This window comes from Habropoda laboriosa, unplaced genomic scaffold (genome assembly GCF_001263275.1).
Source record: "Habropoda laboriosa isolate 0110345459 unplaced genomic scaffold, ASM126327v1 scaffold102, whole genome shotgun sequence".
Lineage (NCBI taxonomy): Eukaryota > Metazoa > Arthropoda > Insecta > Hymenoptera > Apidae > Habropoda > Habropoda laboriosa.
In genome coordinates, this window is record NW_017100262.1 from 2,304,931 (window position 1) to 2,328,225 (window position 23,295).

Sequence of the window (23,295 nt, forward strand, 5' to 3'; positions counted from 1 at the left end):
GCAAACATTTCGCCGCTATCACTAAGCTCCGCGTAATTACTACGTGTGCCACGGTTAGTTTAACTTGGGTCATCGATAACCTCGCTAGGTTATACAGAAGAAAACGAGAAAAGGTGAGCTGGCGATCGATTGGAGAAACGTTGTTGCGAAACCATTCTGTTCCGTGCGTGATAAGTAAACGTGGAATTCCTTCTTTTTTCTTTTTTCACACAAAGATTTTTCATTCACTCACTTGTTGCCCTTCGTCCTGTGTGTCTCGAACTCTGAAACAGAAAATAGGAAGATGCGGTGTTTTAGTTGACGTACCAAGGGGGAGATTATTAAACGTCGAAGAAGAGTTCGAATGTTTCAGGATATAATGAAAGATCACGCGAGAGGGTTCACTCGCATTTATGACTTTTCTGCACGATACGCAACCGGCCGGTAACTCTGTTTTATTTTTGCCCCGTGCTACATGTGTTTAATGCACGACTCGGTTTTACGCGTTAAGAAACCTCTCATTTCTTACAAAGTGTACGAAAATCAGTAGGTACAGTATTGGTATGTAATTTCGCGTGCCCCGCAGGGATACTTGATGTAAAACACCAGACTCTCGGTAAACCTGACAGGCGTACTTCGAGTGCAAAGGGTTCAGATTCCCCCCTCTGATATTTACCGATAGCGTGCGTCAAGCGTATTTCTCAAATTTATACTACCGATGGTGGAAAAGGAAGCGAACGTGAAAGGACGAGTTGCACTTCGAAACGCTGATTTTGCGACTCTAAGTGTTCCTCTAAATTCTTCGAGGAGAATTCTGAGGATGTTTTTTTTTTTTATAAAGAAACAAGGAGTTGCGCTTGTGAAAGCTAATTTTCTGACTTCGGCGTCTTTCTCAATTTTTTGTTGAGAATTCTGAGGACACTTTTAATAAAAAAAGAAGGAATTACACTTGTAAAAGGTGATTTTGTGACTTGGGTGTTTGTCCAATTCTTTTGAGGAGGATTCCAATGAAGTTTGTTATAAAAAGAGAAGAAATTACACTTGCAAATGCTACTTTCGTGAATTTAGTGTCTTTCCAAATTTTTTTAGGAGGCTTCTGAGGACTTTAATGAAAAAAGAAGAAATTACACTTGTAAAATCTAATTTTGTGACTTGAGTGTCTTTCCAAAAGAGAATTCCAAGGAAATTAAGAAAAAAATACAAGGAATTACACTTGTAAAATCTAATTTTGTGACTTTGGCGTTTCAGCAAATTTTCTGAGGAGAATTCCAAGGAATTTTTAATAAAAAAAGAAGTAAATGCTAATTTTGCAACTTTAATGCATCTCCAAACTTTTCGAGGAGAATTCCAAGGAAATACTTTACACTACTAATGCTAAAAAAAAAAAAACGATTTACGCTTCCAAAATCTGATTTTGCAACTCCAGTGCTTCCCCAAATTTTGTGAGAAAAATTCCAATAAAATTTCTGTTACTCAATACACATTAATACATTTAAAAAATACATTTACATTCCAATTTACCTTGTTCCCACAATTTCTCTTTCGAACAATGCACAAGAGAATTAACAACACCGGAAAAGATATGAAAAATCACTGTTCTCTCGTTTTACAAGAAGGACGTTGATGCACGGAGAGCAGAGTGTTTCGGGCGTAATACACAGATACGATGCAGGAGGATGGCTGGAGGCCAAGGTTAGCATCGAGAGAGCGGGCCCAGGACACACTGAACCGGCGAGCCGAAAATCACCGCGTGGAAGTGTGAACGAACGTTGAAAAACGAGCGACAGACCCGCCTCCCTTCCGCTTTTCATCGCGCGCGCAGCTCACGTGCGACGTCCCCGGCCCGCGACATTTCCTGTTTCCTTCCTCGCCGCGTGACCCGTCTACGCCAACCGGAAAATCCACGAAACCCACGCCAACAGATAGGCGCCTATGTGTATTATTCACGATAGCCGCCGCGATGCGTCGTTTTGTTCGCTGATAGCGTGCATAATGGATACGAGTTATCTCTGGAGCAGATCTTCGAGATAAACTTCTATTCGAGCGCAGGAAATATTTAGGTGTAACAGAATCTTTTTTTTACCGCTGGATTTAGGCGTTTGAAATTTGGAAAGTTTGATGGAATGTTGATAATTTGGGCGATTGGGGTTAATAAGTGTGGGATTTTATTGTCCCTTTAAATTTTGCGAGGAAAGTTTTGCCATACGACTGGTATTTGAATGTGAAGAGAGATAAACACGTGGTCATGAGTGACAAAGGACAACTAGACGTATCACCCAGAAGCAAACCGGCAAAAATCGCCTCTAATACAAAATTAGCAATGGGAGACGAAAAGCGAAAGAAACTGATATTAGAGAAAAAGAAGAACAAGGTTAGTTTGAACAATGAAGCATCAAAATTCGACCTAATAATAGTGAAAATGAATGAGATGAGCACAGAAATAAAAGAAATGAAAGAAGTAATGGAAATAAAAATGAGACTTGAAACGAAAGAGGAAAAGTGGGAAATAGGAAAAGAGAAATTAGAAAGGAGAATAATAGATTTAGAAAGAATGGACGAATACAGATGTAAACAAGAAAGAAGAAACAGCTTAATGATAAAAGGACTAAAAATAAAAAACAGCCTAGAAGATGAGGTTTCAGCTTTGTTAAAAAATAGTCTAGAGATAGATGTAGAAATAAAATCATTAACACTACTAAACAACAACAAAAAAAAAGGAAAATGCAGATATTTGAATGTGAAGATAGAAATATTGGAGATACTGAAAGTTGAAATGTGAAAGTATTAAAAATTGAAATATGAGTATATTAAGAATTGAAAGATAAAAATATAAAAAATATTGAAGTATGAAAGTATTAAAAATTGAAATGCGAAAATATTATAAATATGAAACAGAGTAATTCAAAGGTGGTCAAATGGACACTGGAATTTTCGCGAAATAAATTGCACAAAATCGTACTCAAAAAGTAGTAAAATTCAGCAAAGATTGCACTGATATTTGCCTTACTTCTGGAATGCACAGCAACGTGCAATATTTACACTATAAAAATCATATCGAAAATTTTCTAAACATCTCCATTTGTTCGATCAAACCACGATGAAACTACACGCGACTGGTCGCGCCGAGAAAGATAATATCTCGGAATTATTAAATTGTTAAGCTCGTGACAGCTTTTACCACTGTTCCTCAACCACGAAAGTATCTATTTCCAGACAGTGCTTCCTCTATAAATCGACTAAGGCATTTCATCGAGTGACGCATCGCGGCAGCGTTGAATCAGCCGCGCAAAAAGCGCGTCGAAACCGCGTTGCAGCGACGCTGCTCGTAGGCGACGCGACGCGTGAACGCGAGCGGAAAAGGAGTGACACTTTCCAAGTGTCTGGGAAGAGACGATAGACCAGCCCGGGATAGGATCGTGTTCTCCCTGCAAACTGGCGAATTATTCAAAAGATATTCGAGAGATCGGTCCCTTGCAGGGAAGAATGTCCCTCGACTTGCTCGTAACGCGACATTTTTTCATCGTTGCTAACGCCGTTTGTAAAACCATTAGAAACGTAAACGAGCAAATCACCCGTGTACGGCGACGATAATCGTTAGGGTTTAGAAAAATCGTTCCTGGAAAATGAACGTCCGTCGTTCCTCTCGTGTTTTCCCGTGGACGGTGCTTCGTGGAATACGGAGAAATTCGTTTCTGCGATTGGAAGAAGCTTTAGGTGGAATTGTTAGTCGGTGTTTTGAAGAATTTGCAGTTTCTTGAATTGTTGGGAGTGGAGAAATTAAATTTTTGATGGGAAGATATTTTATGTGGAATTGTTTCTTAATTTTTTTGGAGAATTTGGAGGTTTATGAGTTATTGAGAATGGAGAGATTCATTTTTTAGAGAATTTGCAACTTTTGGAATCGCTAAGAATCGAGGAATTAATTTCTGCGATTGAAAGATATTTTACGTGGAATTTTTACTTAATTTTTTTTAGAAAATTTGGAAGCTTTTGAGTCACTGAGAATCGAGAAATTAATTTCTTAGAGAATTTGCAACTCTTCGAGAGATTAATTTTTGCGATTGCAAGACACTTTGCATAGAATTCTCCTTCAATTTTTTAGAGAATTTGCAACTCTGAGTCACTAAAAATGGAAAAATTAATATTTTAGAGAATTCGCGAATTTTTCAGTCACTGAGAATCGAGAGATTAATTTTTTACAGAATTTTCAACTCTGAGTCGCTAAAAATCAAGAAATTAATTTTTTTAGAGAATTTGCAACTCTTGGAATCACTAAGAATCCAGAGATTAACTTTTGCGATTGAAAGACACATTGCACAGAATTCCCATTGAATTTTCCAAAAATTCGTAACTCGTCGAATCACGAAAAATCCAAGAATTAATTTCTCCGTCCTTCCTAAATAAATCTTCGCACAACACTCCTCCGACACTTATCCTTCATCCGCGAAGAATAAAAAAAATTTGCCAACAGCAAAACGAGAGAAAAATCGTCGCGAACGTTCCGCAAAACAGAGTAAAAAGAAAGAAAAAAAGGTCTGGAAGGTTGGACACATGATAAGAGGGAGGTGTGACGATGAAATATTAAGGGGCGTTAAAATTATAGGGCGTTCAGGAACGAATTCATCGCGGCGCGATTCGAGGTACAGAGCCGCGGTTGCGACAGGGTCTCTCTGGTGTTTACCCTGCAAACCAGAAAATTATTCAAACGAGACCTCTCCGCCTCCCTTTCAAAGCTGTGGTTGCAGCGTCGATTAATTAAACGACAAGTGGTGTTTCGTAAACGATCATGGTCGCGCGTGAAATATTTTCGTGATGGATATAAACCGCGGAAGAAAGAAGAGGGGGGAAAAAAGAAGAAAAAAGGGAAAACGAGAACGCCAAGAGAAACGGGGGGAAAAAGGAAGGGAAAAGTGAAAAAGAACACGCGATCATATTAACGTGGAATCGCACGTGATCATTATCTAGACGCCCGTAAAGGATCGCTGTGTAATGGCTCGCTACGAAACGATTTATTGCGTGTAATTGCGAGAAGGTGGCACTTTAACGCCGGTTTACAACGACCCGGTACCGCTTACCCGCGAAATACGAACGACCGGCGACAATAAACGAACGGATTCTAGGTGGAAATGGGTAGTTGAGGTTGTTTTGTGAACCGGCCCTAAAAACAGCCATTCTCGATTATACGCGTCCTAAATCGATAAAGGAGAAGCGGTGAATCGTTGGACGACAATGAGAGTGATGGAGCAGTAAAAAAAAAATTGAGAACCAGCCCTAAGGATGTCACAATTTGCTGAAGATGCTCGAACCAGTTCCACTACTAATGAAACAGTAATTCTCACTTCTCCAGCGGTCGGTGTTTCTTTGGAAATTAGTGCGGGATCGGATCTAACTCGACCTAAAGGCTGATTTCTATCGAAGTTGTGTTTGATCAATTTGAAACCCGTACGATAAATGTCAAATTACGAAGTAACAGTGAGAACGATATATAGAAAATTAGAAGATTACAGGGACTTATTGTGTGCGTTGAAAATGAGCCTTAAGCTTGTCAAAATTGAAGTAAAAAATTGGAACAGTTCCACTATTAATAAAACAATAATTCTCATTTTTCTAGCACTCGTTGTTTCTTTGAAAATTAGTGCAGAATCGAATCTGATTTAACGTAAAGGCTGATTTCCATTAAATTTCTATTAGATCGATTCCAGATTCATATGACAAATATTAAATCACAAAGCAGCAATGAGAATAATATATACAAATTTGAGCCTGTCAAAATTGAAGTAAATATACGACTAGTTCCACTATTAATAAAACAACAATTCTAACACCTTTTCTACGTGTTATTTTCTTGCAAATTAGTGCAGAATCGAGTCTAATTTAACCTAAAGGCTGATTTCCATTAAATTTCTGTTAAATCGATCCTAAATTCATCCGACAAATATCAAATGAGAAAACATCAGAAGGTTAGCAGATAATAGAGCCTCATTCTGCACGTTGAAAACCAGCCTTAACCGTGTCAAAGTTCAAATAAAGAACTTCTCCCGACTACAGCAGCTATTCTCTTTTTCCACGAAAACCGGCACGAAATCGTTATCGTTTCGCAAGTCTCCGGAGCCAGAGACGATTAAAGATGGCGTCGCGAAAGAGCGATTATTCCCCGAGCATTCGGGCGAAATTTCGCGCGACTCGCTGACGCAACGAAACTGAAAACTCTGGCAAAGACGCGACACTTTCCCATTCGAAGAACCAGACTACCGTTGCACGTGTTCGCCCTGCAAACTAGCGAATTATTCAAAACGAGCCTAGAAACGTGACTCTCCTTTCAAACGAGCCTCCACCACCGAGAGACCACCTCGACAATTTTCCCCATTGAGTTTTCACCGGTGGAAAAACGGGCACGCGTGAAAACACAACGGCGATTTGTCGCAGCCTCGAGAAATCTTCTCCGGTTCTCTCCTCTCCATTTGTCGCAACGACGAAGAAGAGGCGCGCGTGGACGATGCAAGGGGAATGCAAAGTCCGCGTTCGATTCGTGGAATGGGAGCTCCTTCGACGAAAGTGTCGTCGCTATTCGAAAGTGAAAGATTCTAGGCGTGTCCTCAGGGTTAATTGCGCGAGTCCTCGATACTAATTAGCCGAGGTCATTGCGAGGAAAACAGGAGCTATATTTAGAGGAGGCGAAGGGTGTGTTTTAGAAATTCAGATCTTCGAGAGATGAAATTTGTGGTACTTTGAAAATTACGAAATTTTTAATTATTTTGTCATTTTTCCAATGGAGCATGAAACAGAGATCTCGAATTTTTCGCGAAATCGAGAGACGAGTGTGTATAGAAACTGCAGCGAAGCGCAGTTTAAATCTTCGAAAGAGAAAATTTCCAACCATCCCAAAATTACATTGCAATCCTTCCAATGCAAAACGAAGCGGAGATCTCGAATATTTCGCGAAGGGAAGAGTTAACCCTTTCGTTGCGAAATAATAAATTACACGATAAAGCACAGTGGCAAACAGACCGTAGCTTTCAAACATTCAGCAAAGGAAAGAAAGAAAAGGCACAAGAATTACGTCTACCTTGGATCACACCAACTTTCATTACATCCCATGAATTTAAGGTGAATTTAATGGAATCCGCCTGATTACGCGGTGAAAGTATCCGTCCATGTAATAAATACTCCACAAGATATTATTACGACTCCGCTCTCTGAAGCTTCCCTAATTAAAACTTTACTACTAATACAGTCATCGTAACCTGATTTACTACATTTCCTACAACCATTCCTTCTCCCATTAGCGAAAGAAACCGCGTTTAATTACGACAATTCCACGGTTCTCACGTCTGACGTGCGTCCAAAAAATTACCCGTCTAGTGTAAACTGTGCAATAAACGAGCTACAATTGTTAGAAGAAAAAACCCCCTGAACCTACCGTTAGTTCGTTTGCTATCCCGTAGGAATTAGTCTGGATCGATGGCAGGCAGGCCGGGCAGGCAGGCGGATGCAAAAACAACAACAGAAGGAGGAAAAGCCTCGAACGAGAAGTGAAGAAGAGAAGAGTGGCTCGGTCGCGCTCTGTAAGCTATGACGAAGGTTAGGTTATCTCTGTACGCGGATCTGAACCTTTTATCGTGTACCGGCACGCTTCTAGCGCCGAGTACATTGTCATTTTATGGACAGACGGTCCACGCGGCACGACAGACGAGGCCGAGGCTACAATTTGCGCGTTGTAATTACCACGCTACCGATCCTCTTCGTCTAGTGGAAAGAACCATTGGCTGGCTTGTTTCGCCATTTTGTCGCCGCTTCCTGTCGCCATTTCCTTAATTTATGGCTTTCAGTTTAAAACACGACGGTACAATTAGTAGTGTCTGTCTTTTCTCTCCTTCGTTATTTTTTCCCCTCCCCCGCTCTATGTGCAATTTCTTTGCAAGATTGTGCGACCCGAGGTAAAGGGTTGGTTGCTGCTCTGTTCGTTCTTTTCGTTCGAGTCTACGGGGTGTCTCGTTTGTAGGGAGCGTAGAATATATTTTCGTCTGCTGTTGAATGTGAGAAAGTATAACTAAAGAAGTTTAGGATAGAACACAAAGAAGAACCCTAAAATTATCTTGAAAGTACATTAGATTCTACAGGGTGTCTCGTTTGTAACGAACATCGAATAGTATAATTAAAGTACAGAGAAAGGTAATTAAAGTATGAAAAACGTAGAAAAGTATAATTAAAGAAGTTTATGATAAAGTGAAAATACTCTAGAATCGTATTGAATGTATATTCGATTCTACAGGGTGTCTCGTTTGTAAGGAGCGTCGAATTTATTTTCGTCTGCTGTTGGATGTGAGAAGGTGTAATTAAAGAAGCTTATGATAAAGTGAAAATACTCTAGGATCGTATTGAAAGTATACTCGATTCTACAGGGTGTCTCATTTGTACTGAGCATAAAATAAATTTTCGTCGCCTATTGAATGTAAGAAAACGAAATTAAAACGGTTTACGACAAAAACGAAGTCCTCCAAGATCATCTCGAAAGTGACTCCCAAGCTCATCGACACTTTTCAACCACGTCAATCATGCTAATTTAAAGTAATTTCAAGGTCGCGATGTTGGAGCTCGTTGAACTCGTCTCGACGTCTGCTACAACGTACAATCATAAAAAACAGACGTTAACACGCGAAAAAACTCCCATGATCTTAGAGCAACGACCTTCGAGATGACCTTGAGATATCCGTTGGCTAAGATAACCGGTTTCCGAATGAAATTCGGTATGTGAACACTTTTCTCCTGCAACCACATAAATCTTACCCCTCAACACCGCTGGAAATAATTCAGACGTTCAATTCAACCGAGACACCCGGTATATCTACACGAAGGTACGAACGTCAAACGTCGGGACCGAGCTTGAACTATCAGATAAGACGTCCGACTTCGTTCTCGAGGTGCGAAAGCGAAGAAGGACTCATTTGACAACCGAACCTTCCGTTTTGCCTTGGAAAAATTCAACGCGATAGCATTGAAACAGACGTCGACGACGTCCGCGGGAGGAAACGTGAATGGCTGGGGAAGTAGACGAACGTCGGACGGGTGGAGAGTGCTCGTGGTAAAGGGTAAACAAACGCTCGTCGCGGAATTTAATTACGTTGTCGTGGTCGTGGGGATGAGTAATCGCTGGAACTAGCAGTGTCACGGCTTTTAATCCGCGGACACCTTCTCGGTTATTACAGCCCGCGGCTTTTTAACGTTGTCACCGTGCCGCGTAAATAATACGGCTCTACCCCGTTAAGTCGGATTTATTGCTCCGGCTGGCTCCAGACCCGCCGGGCTTATTATTTAATCGTTCATTAACGATTCGTCGTACGTTCGCTATAAATTGCTCGCCGATCACGACTTCTCTTCCCAACGGTGTATAGGTGTGCTTGTGAGTGTGTGCTTTCTCCTCGCGTACGGCTCTATTCTTCCTATTGCCGTCGCTCTTCGACTCGCCTCCTACCCCTCCTCCTTCGTTGCCCGTTCGATGAATGTAAATTTCTCTACCGTGAAAAAAAAAGAAAAGAAGAAGAAGCAACTCGGATGGATCGAGAACAGCGTAGGGAGAGTGCCAGGAAGTCGTCGTTGACAGTGTACGTACGATAGGTTCTTCGTGAAATCGCGTAACTTTCGTTGAGTAGAGTGACGCTCGAAGAGGTAAATTGTGTAGAGGTAAATTTTTAGTACTTGTGGGGTGAGAAGCTTCGATTGAAGAACGCTCGGAACTTCCTTTCTTTAGGATAAAGGACTTAGAATGGGACTATCGAAAGTTTCGAGACTTTGAAAGCTGTCGAGACTCAAGATCCAAGACTTATCAACAGTTCTCTGTAGATCCAAGACTTTACGAAGGTTTTCAAGACTTGCGAGACTTTCAGGACGTATCGAAACTTTGAAGACTCAAATCCTATCAATATTCAAGACTTACGAAGGTTTTCAAGACTTGCGAGACTTTCAAGACGTATCGAAACTTTGAAGACTCAAAACCTATCAAGATTCTCAAGATTTTCAAGACCTATTGAAACTTTGAAGACTCGAAACCTACCGAGACTCAAGATTCAAGAGTTCTCTATACTCTTTCAGAAAGTCTTCACTCTGACTTTTACTACGAACTAGCAACTATCAAGGCTATCAAATCTTCCGAGGCATTCAGAGTTTACTGAAACTTTAAAGACTCAAGACCTATCGAAACTTTAAAGACCGAATGCTAGAGGTGTGCGAGAACCCGAGAATGTCGGGTCGGGTCGAGAATTTATCTCGGGATCGGGTCGGGTTCCCGAGAATTTCAGGATTCCCGAGAATTTCGGGATTCTCGACAAAGTCATAAGCTATTGCAAGAAACAGGGTTCTACAAAGTTGTTACGATTGGAAGACTTTCAACTCGCGTCACTGTTTGTGTCACGTTTGTATTCTACGAACGAAATTTCTGTACTGTGTGTAACAACTGGAAACATAGAAAAAATGTACACTTGCGTATTTTCTAAGAATTGCATTCTAGAGCTGCTGCTATCGATTATCGATACGTTATCGATATCTTATCGATAATATCATTAAGAATATAGTTTTAGCTTTTATTAAATTTAATTAAATAGTGTTTTCATTAATTTTTTCATTAAATCTATCTATTTTTGTTACAACTTATTACTGATAGCATATTGTAAGAATCGACGACGGAAAAGTATTAGTGGGACTCAAACGGGAATCGAACCCGGGACCTTCGGATCAGCAAGCCGAGGCTTTGCCCACTACGATAAACTACTCCCTCTCTATTCTCCCTTAGAGGTTTCCTATTTGGGTATGGAGGCCTCGATACTACACTCGGCCATCCTGAACTGACATTCGTCCACGAATGAACTCAACAACTCAACACTTTCGGGTACCACTCCCCCCACACAGTGGCACTCTCAGCCGAAACTCTGTTTCTCAACTCTTCTTGGGAGACGTGCAAAACCCTCTCATCACATGTTTTCATCTCACAACGCTTGGCTTCGTGCAGCCGTAGATGCCTCCATCCCGGCTGAGCCCCCATTTGTAGGAACCTAGGGAAAAATATTGAGGGACCCAAACGGGAATCGAACCCGGGACCTTCGGTGGAGGCCCCGATACTACACTCGGCCATCCTGAACTGACATTCGCCCTCGAATGTCCTCAGTGCAACACAACTCAACTCAACACTTTCGGGTACACTCCCCCACACAGTGGCACTCTCTCAGCCGAAACTCTGTTTCTCAACTCTTCTTGGGAGACGTGCAAAACCCTCTCATCACATGTTTTCATCTCACAACGCTTGGCTTCGTGCAGCCGTAGATGCCTCCATCCCGGCTGAGCCCCCATTTGTAGGAACCTAGGGAAAAATATTGAGGGACCCAACGGGAATCGAACCCGGGTTCTTCGGCTTAGCAAGCCGAGGGTTTGCCCACTACGCCAAACTACTCCCTCTCTATTCTCCCTTAGAGGTTTTCTATTTGGGTATGGAGGCCCCGATACTACAATATTAATATATTTTGGTTGTAAGCTTGTTCTTCTGTCTGAGACAATTAGCCCCGCTTTAGAGAATATACGTTCACTGGGAACAGAAGTAGCTGGCATTGATAAATATTTCACGAAAATTTGTAGCACCCTCCGTGTTCCACCATACAATTGTATCGCATTTTCGATTTATTATGTTGCATTTCAAATATCTACGAAAACAGAAAAAGCCAGAGCGACAGCCAAGCGATCCAAAGTGTTGCAGAGCCCATCGCTACCGGTACCCTCGTTTCGTTCTGCTTCACGCACTCCCGCGTGGAGGCAGAAAGGAAAAAGGAGTCGGAGGAAGTAGCGGACAAGGGGCTAAAGCAACAACGCCAGTAGCTCCACTAACAGACGAACCAAGTAGAAGAAGAAGAACAACAAGAACAAGCACAGATAGACGAAGGTGTAGAAGGACGAGGAGAAAGAAGAGAAGGATCGAGGCAAAGTACTCGACCTCCACCTTGGTCGCCACGCATCGTGGAATTCGTTCGAGGAACGAACCTCCCTCCCTCTCTCTCTCCAACTATTTTGCATTTTACACCGGTGCCGAGATTTGGTCGTCAGATTCGACCATCCACCTCCTACAGCGTCCCTCCTCTTCCTCCCTCTTCACACTCCCCTTTACCCTGTTTTCCCTTGGCCCGGGGGCAAGGATACCGATTGCCCTAACCACCCGTCGCGCTCTCATGTACTCGGTGGCCCTTTCTTCTCCCGCCTCGCCTCGATAATAATGTTATCTAGACTTTGTTCTCCTCGCGCCCACCGATATGCTACACGCTCGCCCCTGGGGCTCGCGGCCGCGAATTTCCGCCAAGTTCGACCACCGCGTTTCCTGTTCCACTCGCTCTCTCTCTCTCTCTCTGCATTCACTCGTTCCTGAATACGCAGAACCAGGTTTTACATACTTCGAATAGATTTTCTGGCACGTGGAATCTGTGGAATAATGGTCACAGCGTGATAACGCAACTCTGTGAGTGAGGAAAAGAGGAGGTAATTGTGATAGATCGTGCGATAGTGATGATAGATCTTTCGAGGTATGAACTGTTTTTTTCTTTTTTTAATTAGAACGGCGTTGTTTGGTGTTTTGTAATTTTGCGTGAATTGTGGGGAGTTTCAGGTAATATGGAAATAGTTAGATATTTTAGATTAGAGTAGAAATGGATAATAGTAGAGATACGGATAGTTTGAAATTGGTGAAAAGTGTATGGAAAGTGTGTAGATATACGCATTCCAGTGGAAACGGTACACGAGGTCAGACATTAAAGAGAGATCGCCGGGAGTACGGATAATTGAGGAGTCGTTTCGTTCAATTTATAGAGCTGAAGCCGCGTTTTACTATCATTTAGTAAAGAATGTTTCTGGAGTTTCTATTAAACGCGACTTAAACCTTCCCCGACCGAATTTCTTCTTTCTGTTTCGACATATGCGTCCAAAGGTCAGGAAAGCGTCAAGCTCCTCAAATTTACAGAAAAATTAAAGAAAGCAAGCTTCACACACACGGAAATTTCAAATTTCCCGCCAATAGTTGCCTCGAAAAAGTGGGAGAATCTCGAGGAATTCGTGGCGAACACGGGAATCGATTTAGCAAAAGCCACACGAGCAGCGATCCCGAGCTCGAGCTTTTTCCTGCGGTCAATATTACTCAAGTTTCGCGTTCGCGTTATCTTTTTGCGCTAGTAACGCTCGCGCACCAGCTGGAGGAGACGACAACGAAGACGAAGACGAAGAAGAAGAAGAAGGTTTCAGGTGACAGCGCTCGTTTTCCCGTATCGCGAGATCGTATCCCTTGAATCCTGACGCGAATCGTTCGCCGTTAAACGCACTTCGCGATTAATATTTAAGCGTCACGGCTTTCCGACTCTATGAATAAATGGAACAGCCTATTTTTCATATTCTACAGGATAATACGGTATTTTTGTGGAGAGATAAAAAAACAAGTATTTGTAGAAGGAAGGAAAAGGAAAATTAAATGTGAAGTGTTTCTCTTTCTCATTTTCACGTTTCCCGCCTTTCACCTTCCCGTCCAAGCTTAAATGCACCAGGCGCATTGTTTGTTCGATCAAATTATGGGGTACTGGCGAGTCTTTATGTAACTTTCGCGCTCGAGCCACGAACGGCGGATAGACGCTCGTAAAATCCTGGCTAGTGAGCGTAATTATGTTATCGCTGAAAAACGATCGTTCCCTAGGTGCTCCCTGCTGAGAGCTGGATTCGTCATTGTTCCCCTTCCTGTTTCGCAAATTTTTTGGCCACTCGCGTGCTTGCAAGTCTTCTCAGGGGAAATCAGGGGAAATGGGGAGATATTTAATTTGGAAATCGAGGCTGTGGAAATTTTTTAATTTCGAGATGGCGACTGTCGAGATATTAAATTTAAATATATCGAGTGTAATTTTTCCAGAGAAATATGGAATATCAAAATTTAAAGGTACCGAAGATAATTTTTCCAGAGAAATATGGAATGTAAAAATTTTTAAATATCGAGTGTAATTTTTCCAGAGAAATATGGAATATCAAAATTTAAAGGTACCGAAGATAATTTTTCCAGAGAAATATGGAATATCGAAATTTAAAGGTACCGAGATAATTTTTCCAGAGAAATATGGAATATCGAAATTTAAAGGTACCGAGATAATTTTTCCAGAGAAATATGGAATATCGAAATTTAAAGGTACCGAGATAATTTTTCCAGAGAAATATGGAATATCGAAATTTAAAGGTACCGAGATAATTTTTCCAGAGAAATATGGAATATCGAAATTTAAAGGTACCGAGATAATTTTTCCAGAGAAATATGGAATATCGAAATTTAAAGGTACCGAGATAATTTTTCCAGAGAAATATGGAATATCGAAATTTAAAGGTACCGAGATAATTTTTCCAGAGAAATATGGAATATCGAAATTTAAAGGTACCGAGATAATTTTTCCAGAGAAATATGGAATATCGAAATTTAAAGGTACCGAGATAATTTTTCCAGAGAAATATGGAATATCGAAATTTAAAGGTACCGAGATAATTTTTCCAGAGAAATATGGAATATCGAAATTTAAAGGTACCGAATACAATATTTCCAGAGAAATATGGAATATCAAAATTAAAAAATACCGAATATAATTTCCCCAGAGAAATGTGGAATATAAAAATTCAAAAATAGAAATAAGAATACAAAAATTAAAAATTACACAATACAATATTTTCCAAAAAATGTCTACGTTCCATCGCGTCTCAATATTACAACCTCTTCAAAATTCAATCTCAACGATAAATCCCCAAATGCCTGAATTTGATCTTCTCCAAATCCACACGGTCGATCATGATCAACCAAGTTTGCACGAAAAATCCACAGTCGCTGTAATCGAAGAAATTGTCCCGAGACGAATGGTAGAGCAACGAAATAGGATAAGGTTAAAATAAGAGAGGGTTATTTTTCAATTCGAATAATTCCCCGTGGTTTTTTCTCCCCCGCCTGCATTCTCGTCCCTGGCATTTCCTGGTTGCGATCGATCAATTCGTAGCTAGATATCGATAAACCCCGTTCGCAGGAGAAACGATCCTTGTAAAGCGTAATCAGACGAGATCTCGGGATCGAGATCCTCGCTTACATAACGTCCACTCCGTCCACGGCATGCCGGGAGAGATCTTTGTCGTTTGGTTAAACATCCCGCTCTAACGACCGATCGACAGATCCCCACGCGCTTCTAGCCTGTCCGGTATTCTCGGTCGATTCGACGAATCGACGATTCCAGAAATGATAACCGATCCCCTGCGCACGCTCCTCGCGATTTTTCCAAATTTTAACCGGTGCAAATTTTCGGGTGGATGTTTCTAAATCTTTTGGAATTTAGAAATCGATACTTGTCACGGATATCTTTGAAGATTTTCGGAAAATCGGGAAATCTCTGGAGATTTGAATTTGAACAATGAAAGATTTTTGGATATTTTAGATTTTGTACAGAGAGGATTAGGAAGAATTTTAGAATCAAAGATTTTTTTTAAGGAAAATTTCAAGCACGGTAGATTTTCAAAAAATTAGGAAATTTTGTGGAGATTACAATGCAAATTTGAATTTGAACAATGAAAGATTCTGTGAAAAGAAGATTAGGAAGAATTTTAGAATCGCAGATTTTTTGGAGAATTTTCAGGCACTACTTTTTCAGTAGAATTTAAAGAAATCGACAGTGGTCACAGGTATCTTCGAATATTTTCAGAGACTTCAATGCAAATTTCAATTTGAACAATGAGAGATTTTCAGATCCTTCAAATTCTGTGAAAAAAGGATTCCGAAGAATTCTAAAATCGCAGATTTGTTGGAGGGAAAATTTTCAGGCACAGTAGATCTTCGAAAATTTCTGAAAATTAAAAAGAGTCGATCTCTTTGACACTTTGAAAGATATTTCTAAAAATCCGTAATCTTCGGAGACTTGAACGCAAATTTGAAAAACCCTCGAATTTCAAACTAAATATTAATCACAAATCTATTAGAAAACGAACGCACTTCTGAAGCGTTCACGATACTTCCAAAATTCTCTAAACCAGATAATTCAAAGTGTCCAGGAAGTGGTTACCAAACAACCCATAACCTCGCCGCGAATCTCAATTTCTCTTCAGAAGCACCGTCCCAGAATCGAACGAGAATCTCAGTTCGCTGGAACGGTTCGATACTTTCCCCAGTTGGAAACGAACAAGAAACAACGCCACGTAATATCTAGGGATCGGGGCACGACAACAGTAGGAACAATGCAAAACGCCAATTACCGGCGATTTAAGAAGAGAATAAAAAAAAAAAGAAGATCGTTCCAACGGCCACGCAACACCTCTCTGTGCGCAATTAGACCTCGAGAGATAGCGGAAGCATTCTCTGTGTTGGTTCAAGAGGGCCGTTCACGTTTCCACGGCCTTCGATTAGCGTGCGAAACAATGGGAACAAAACTTTCCTCGCTTTCGAGACGACGACAACCCAGGCTCGTTTCGTTTCAAGCTTCGTTATATACGCGTATGTGTGTTTGTGTGTGTGACGCGAGCATTATCTAACTGGTTGCGCGAGTAGAAAATCTGTCCGTGTGTGCCTAAGTAACCCACTAAACTACAACGAGGTGGAGGGAACGAGGACAATGGATCCACGAGAGTCGCGAACATCCCAGCCGCCTCTAGCTCTATGCGCGTGCAGCCAATTGCATTATGGAGAAAGCTCGCCCTCTCTCTTCTCTCGCCTTAGCCACGAGGCTGCAGTTATCGTTCTTTCATCTACCGTGTTTCCCTGTCTCTTTCTACGCGGGCCGCTATTATCGCGAGAACTCGTGGAGAACGCTGCGGTTTCAGGTGACTTGGGATTTAACCGAGTGGGATGCTGGCTGCCTGCGTCGCTGTGAGCAGTCGGTCCTTCGATGGGTTTTCGGGTCGAGTTCGAAGAGAGATGCGATTAGTGTACAGTCGTACTTCAGTACAGTTTATTTGGCTTTGTGTCGTTTTAATGGAGAAAGTAGACAGTAAATAAATTTTACACATGTCAGAAAGTACTCTAACTCGGAGTAGGGTGGGCGTAAAATGAATTAAACTGTTGCGTCGTGGAACTTGATCAAATCTTATGATCAGGAGTTATGGTGCAGGTTGATAATTGTTCTCGCTGGTTCGAGGTGTATTAAAACTTCGTTGTTGGGTTGGATGTTTTTTATTTTGATTAGGTGTTTGTCCTTTGGTTAGACGTTGTAGACGTTTTGATGAATTCTTGTTTTGATTAGATGTTTTTTAGATATTTAGTTGAATTTGGATTGTTCGTTTTGTGACTATGTGTCTCGGACACTCGTCTTACAGTGATTCGGCCTACATCCACGTAAAAAAAAAAAAAAAAATGTAGGGGCGATTCCACAAGTGTCAGTAAAATGTAGGGTCGATAGCAGCAGAAAAGCTGCTAAACAATTAGAATTAAATGTAACGATAGAAATTATTGCAATAATGCGTAATGCAATTGAAAAATTGAAAGAATCAAAAGAAAAAACGCGAATTCATATCTTTCTCGATTCTAGAATATAAGAAAATTTGAATAAAATACGCGACGAGAATTGGGGAGAAGCATAAGTTAAACGCGTAAAAATATTCAATAATAAACGAACTAGGGATGAAGCTGTTATTTCAATACGCGATGCACTGACTCTAGTATTTACTAAAATTCAAAAATTCTCGTATAAATTCCGAAAATAGATTATTAATTACGGTAAACTACTGAGACGGTTTAATTAAGGGTGGGCATGGTGCTGCTTTAGTTTGAAATGATTTATAAACACATAATTAACAGAGGAAAAAACGTGAAACGGGTAAACGTCAACATTCTAATTGTTATATCATGTAAACAGAACTTTAAATTTAGTGTAAACAGAAAAAATATATAATACAATTTATTTCATGGTATTGCAACAAACAAACGTTGAATCAATATTTAATTCGTATAAAAACAATTATTTAACGTAATAATTTTACCTTCACTATGGCTATTTTAAATTTACGACCAAGGGTCAACCTGATTTTTAATCCTCCGAACTTGATTTCACAACGAGAAAGTAATAAGATCGTTGAAACGTACTTATTTGTCAAAGAAACTTGCAAAAATGTATAAATAATAATATGTAATGTTTTAACAAATTTTTGGAAGTATAAATTAATAATAAAATTGTGAAAATTAATAAATTATACGTTATTATAACATTAATAGAATTATGACTAAACCGAAGTTCGAAGTCGAGTATTTAAAGTCTGATATTACGTGCCTAGCGAGTACCGGTAATTGTTAAAATTTGTTTAATAATTAGTAATAGAAATTCTAATTGATTCTAATGTATACAAGTGTTACAAGAAGGCTGAGTGTGTACAGGGTGGACCTAGGCTAGCTAGTAGCCCCCGACCACTCTATTCACATCTCAGAACCTTCAGGTCAAAATACGCCGCGAAGTGTCTATGGCCCAGTATAAAGGGTGAATGATTTCGCGGGACATCGGCGGGTCCTTATATACCCTCGGTACCCTCTCCCCAAAGTCATTAGCAAAATCGTCGGTTAGGTCAGGCGGGAATCGACTATTTTTCGCGGGAAACCGATTACTTTTCGCGGGAAATTTCTGTTCTTCTATTATGATGTTGTAACACGGTATAATTATTAATTTTTACAATTTTATTATTAATTTATTACTTGCAACAATCTATTATAACGCTACATAGAATCATTTATACGTTTCTATAACTTTCTTCAATGGATAACTACGTTTCGATGTCCTCGTTACTTACTGGTGGTTTAATTAATTTGCTAAGGATTAAAAATCAGGTTGACCTGTGGTCGTAGATTCAAAATAGCCATAGTGAAGGTGAAATTATTATTTTAAATAAATGTTTCTATACGAATTAAGAATCTATTCAACGTTTGTTTGTTGCAATACCGTGAAATAAATTGTATTATATATTTTCTCAGTTTCGACTGAATTTAAAGTTCGTAAGGATTAGAAATCAGGTTGACCTGTGGTCGTAGATTCAAAATAGCCATAGTGAAGGTGAAATTATTATTTTAAATAAATGTTTCTATACGAATTAAGAATCTATTCAACGTTTGTTTGTTATAATATCGTGAAATGAATTATTTGTGCAGTTCTGTGCATTTTCTGTGCAGTTCAACCTAATTTACTTAAATTTACGTTGCGAGACAGTATAATATTTACAATTCTGCCTGAATTTTTGAAATTCAGAAAAACACAGGTAAACTTCTAATATCTATGTTCGTTAAATTAAATGAAATATTATAAATTATTTTTCCTTATACCAATAGTGAATAATTTGTCTCTAAAATATCATTTATTCGCCAACTACTTTCTCCGTAAAAGTGACACAAAGCTAAATAAATTCTAACGAGGTGGACAGAGACTTCTTTAAACCGACTGTACCCTTCAACTCAGGGTTCGCGTAATAAAATATTCGTCTCGCAGATAGATAAACAAACTCTTGTCCCATTGATCCATGACGAAAGCAGAAATTTCCAACAGTCATCCCGCAGAACGAAATCCATCGAGAGTATCAATCGCCGGTTCATTCGTACCTTGAGCAATAATACCACGCGTATCGGGTGTAACGAAATTACGACACCGTGTTAAATAATCCTTGATAAACAGGTTAAACGGCGCGAACTAAACCAGTCCAAAGACTGTCGAGACGCCGCCACTAGCAGCAGCAGGAGCAGCAACTTGGCTCATTTCAATTGCAAATCTGACGCTGCAACAGATTTCGCCACTGTCGAAATCTCCGTCGCACGACTACGATATTACTCTCATAAAACAGAGGAGGAGTTCCTGTCGATTACAAACCGAGAGGATCCTTCGATAACTCGACTCTCTCCCCTGAATCCCCACGTGAACGGAAGAGCAACCAGCGTGTGTCGCTTAAATGGCAAAGCTTCTTTGCACACTGTGTAAACAGTTCCATGCGGAAGGTGATACGAGAGAGATCGGTCAGCGGCCACTTAACCCCGGCTCGCAGGATCAGGAAGTCGTTTTCTATCTGGCCGCCGACGAGCTCTGCGTGAAAGGGAATATCGAGAGTGAACGCAGATATCGGGGTCGAAAGGAGAGTAACGGCCGTGCCACGGGTAAAAACATTAATTGCCCGCTCGCCTGCCTCTCTGCAGATCCTGTCTGGCCGGCTCTGACGAGTCCACCAATCGCCGACAGATCCTATGTGTTCGGATATCGTTCTTTTCCGTGTCGAGTTTTGGGGGACATTTCGGCGAGATTTTGGGTTACTTGGACTTGTGTGTTTCGGGATTTTGTGCGACGAGTATTGAAGACTGGCGATGAGAAATTTGTGTGCTTTGTGATGTTAATGAGATAAGAATTGCCCTTAGATCTTAAATATATCTGAGTATTTATCTTGGGAATTTGGTCATCATTCGAGCCTCTGTTTAAAACCTCAATGTTTGCCTTAATTTTTTGCATTATCACAAGTGGCACTGCTATACAAACAGAGACATTTTTTTCTTGCAAACGTATGTCAATATAATGTAAAAAATGAAACTCACAAACGTGTAAATTTTTCAATTTTTCAGAAATTGATTTTTCTTTGCTAAGTAAGAAAAAAACGGTCCCTTCGCAACACGGGTACAGCGGTGAAATTGGTCAGAAAAAAGTGGAAGAAATGAAACTGTGAAAGAGCGAGGAAAAAGGAAGGGTAAAAAGAGGAGGAAAAGGAGCGTGGAGAACGGGGAATTCCAAAAAGCGACGAGGCAAAATCTGTGGCGAATCGAGGCGGCGACACGGGCACCCCATTAGGCCGCAAGAGAAATTCCAAGGAAGCAGCGTGCGCCCCATGCAGCCTTCGCGGATTATGTTTCATGTAAATGGCATTACACGAGATCAGTCAGTCGCGGCGAGCACCGATTCAATGCAAACGTCCGCGTTATTTGACTGGAGCGGCTCTCCGATCGAGGGATCGCACTGCATTCGTCCCATTCGACGAGCCTGTCAACTCTACACGCCGTTCCTCCACTTCTCCGTGACGATCGTCAGGGAACATATAGACACGTGAGACAATTCCTGTCGCGTACATCGAGACTCTGCACAGGTTGTTTCATGAGAAAGTGTATCGAAAAATGCAAAACACTATTCTTGAGTGAAATTCAGAGAAATAAAAAGAATTCAAGAACGCTCATCTTACTATAAGATGGGCGAAATTTTTATTGGTGAACGATGAAAGAAGAATATTTTCTTCTTTATCATTGTCCGAGCTCATATTTGTCATAGAATATCATTTGGAATTTTTCATAATTTTCAAACAGTTTGCATAGGGCAGAAAAGAAGGAGTGGGGGGAAATTACTGGCTATAGCCTGTACCGAAGTATCAAGCGTCCGATGACGCTCCTCCCACAATAATTCAAACACAGTTACACGACAAAGTGTGCTATAACATAAAGCGTACAATTGTTAGTATAGAAGGAGTGGGGGGAAATTACTGGCTATAGCCTGTACCGAAGTATCAAGCGTCCGATGATGCTCCTCCCACAATAATTCAAGCACAGTTACACGACAAAGTGTGCTATAACATAAAGCGTACAATTGTTAGTATAGAAGGAGTGGGGGGAAATTACTGGCTATAGCCTGTACCGAAGTATCAAGCCTTCAATGACGCTCCTCCCACAATAATTCAAACACAGTTACACGACAAAGTGTGCTATAACATAAAGCGTACAATTGTTAGTATAGAAGGAGTGGGGGAAAATTACTGGCTATAGCCTGTACCGAAGTATCAAGCGTCCACTGACGCTCCCCCCACTACAACTCAAAGTAAGCTCCTCCCTCTGATCCCACGTCACATAAAAGAACGATTTTTCCTCTAACCACAAATCCACTCCCCAAACGTCACAACCGTAACATCGAACTATCCCATCTAAAATAAGATACACCAGGGATCGACGCATAAGTAACACGATTGTTACCATCGGAATCAAACCGGCAACGAAGGATTCGGGATCGGTGTTCCACGGTGTTGTAAAGCCGGCTCTAAACGTCGCGTTACACGGTCCCCTAAGAAATACATCGTTCGAGCCCTCTAATGAGAGAAAATTAGAGAGGTTGAGTCGCGGAGAACGATATTTATGCAGGCACGGTCGCAGCGCCGCGTGGACCTGCAGTAACAGCTTTGGTCGCTGCACAGGCTGTAATTTCTTTGTCGCTGACGTAATAAAGTTTTCCTCAGTCTGTTGTCTCCCTCAAGGTGTATTTTTCCCTCCGCACACACACACACACACACCACCCCCCTCTCTCTCTCGCCGCCGCCGCAACAGCTCTGAACCATTCTGGTCGGTGATATCGCGGTTATTACCAGCTCTCTCGACGAGTTGTGTACCGCGTGTGCCTCGCTCGTTGCCCGGCTGTGAAGCCATGGCTCGCTCGGTGCAATTTGAATGTCTATGGCAGCGTGAAAATCACGTACGATAAAGAGCCGGCTAGGGCAATAATTATCCGTAGGGGGGCTTCTTTATTCCAGCTCTCGTAAGCTCTGTACGCCTATGTATGTATGTATATATTTTTTCTTCTTTTTTTTTCTCCCTTCCTTCTTTCATCCAATAGCCCCGCGTCTGGCCTGTGAAGCCGACGAGTGCGCGCGACTCGTGGAAACTCGTCGGGGGGATCGACCGGGAACCCTTTGTGGTGCACACGCTACTGATTAATCGACTTAATGCGCAGCTGTTCCAAGGGATAGTTTCGTAGCGGAGGGAAAAAGAGGTGAAACGGTTTGGTGTGGGTATTGATAACGAGACCGTGAGTTAACCCTTTGACAGTCTGATAGAATTATGAATTGGAGCCGATGAAATTTGCATTTTATGAATTTGAAGCGATTATTTTTAACTTTCTAACATTCTTCCTAAAAGTTCATTTCACGCATTGTCTGAGTCTCACTCGGGATAAACTGTCGAAGGGTTAATTGAATTCGGGGTGGTTTTGTTGCAAAAATTTTTGTAGAATTGTAAGAATTGTTACTTTATTGTCTACTGGATTTTAATTAGCGGGGACTTGAAGAGCTTCGTTTCTTTAAAGATTCTTTTGTAGTAGAACTTGGTATTTTGTTGTCTTCTGTGATAGGATCGAGTTAATTGAGAGTATCGAAAGAGTGACTGCGTCCAATTAGGGAGACCATAGGAAATCCTTCGCCCACTGTAGAATTATTCAAACCCGACGTAGAACTTGAAGAGTTTCTCTTCGAACAACTAGTTGAATTTAAGATTATTTTACTGTAGAACCCTGTATTTTGTTCCAAACAGCGAAGGGCTCG

The 23,295-nt window shown here is 41.0% G+C and overlaps 1 long non-coding RNA gene across 1 annotated transcript in view; it reads right to left on the reverse strand.

Moving 5' to 3' along the window:
* Positions 1-233: 233 nt before the first annotated feature.
* Positions 234-23,295, reverse strand: part of LOC108572990 — a 136,403-nt gene continuing 113,341 nt past the window's right edge. The window contains exon 3 of the long non-coding RNA XR_001891396.1: positions 234-263. This is a non-coding gene — a long non-coding RNA (uncharacterized LOC108572990). The remainder of the gene's footprint in view (positions 264-23,295) is intronic.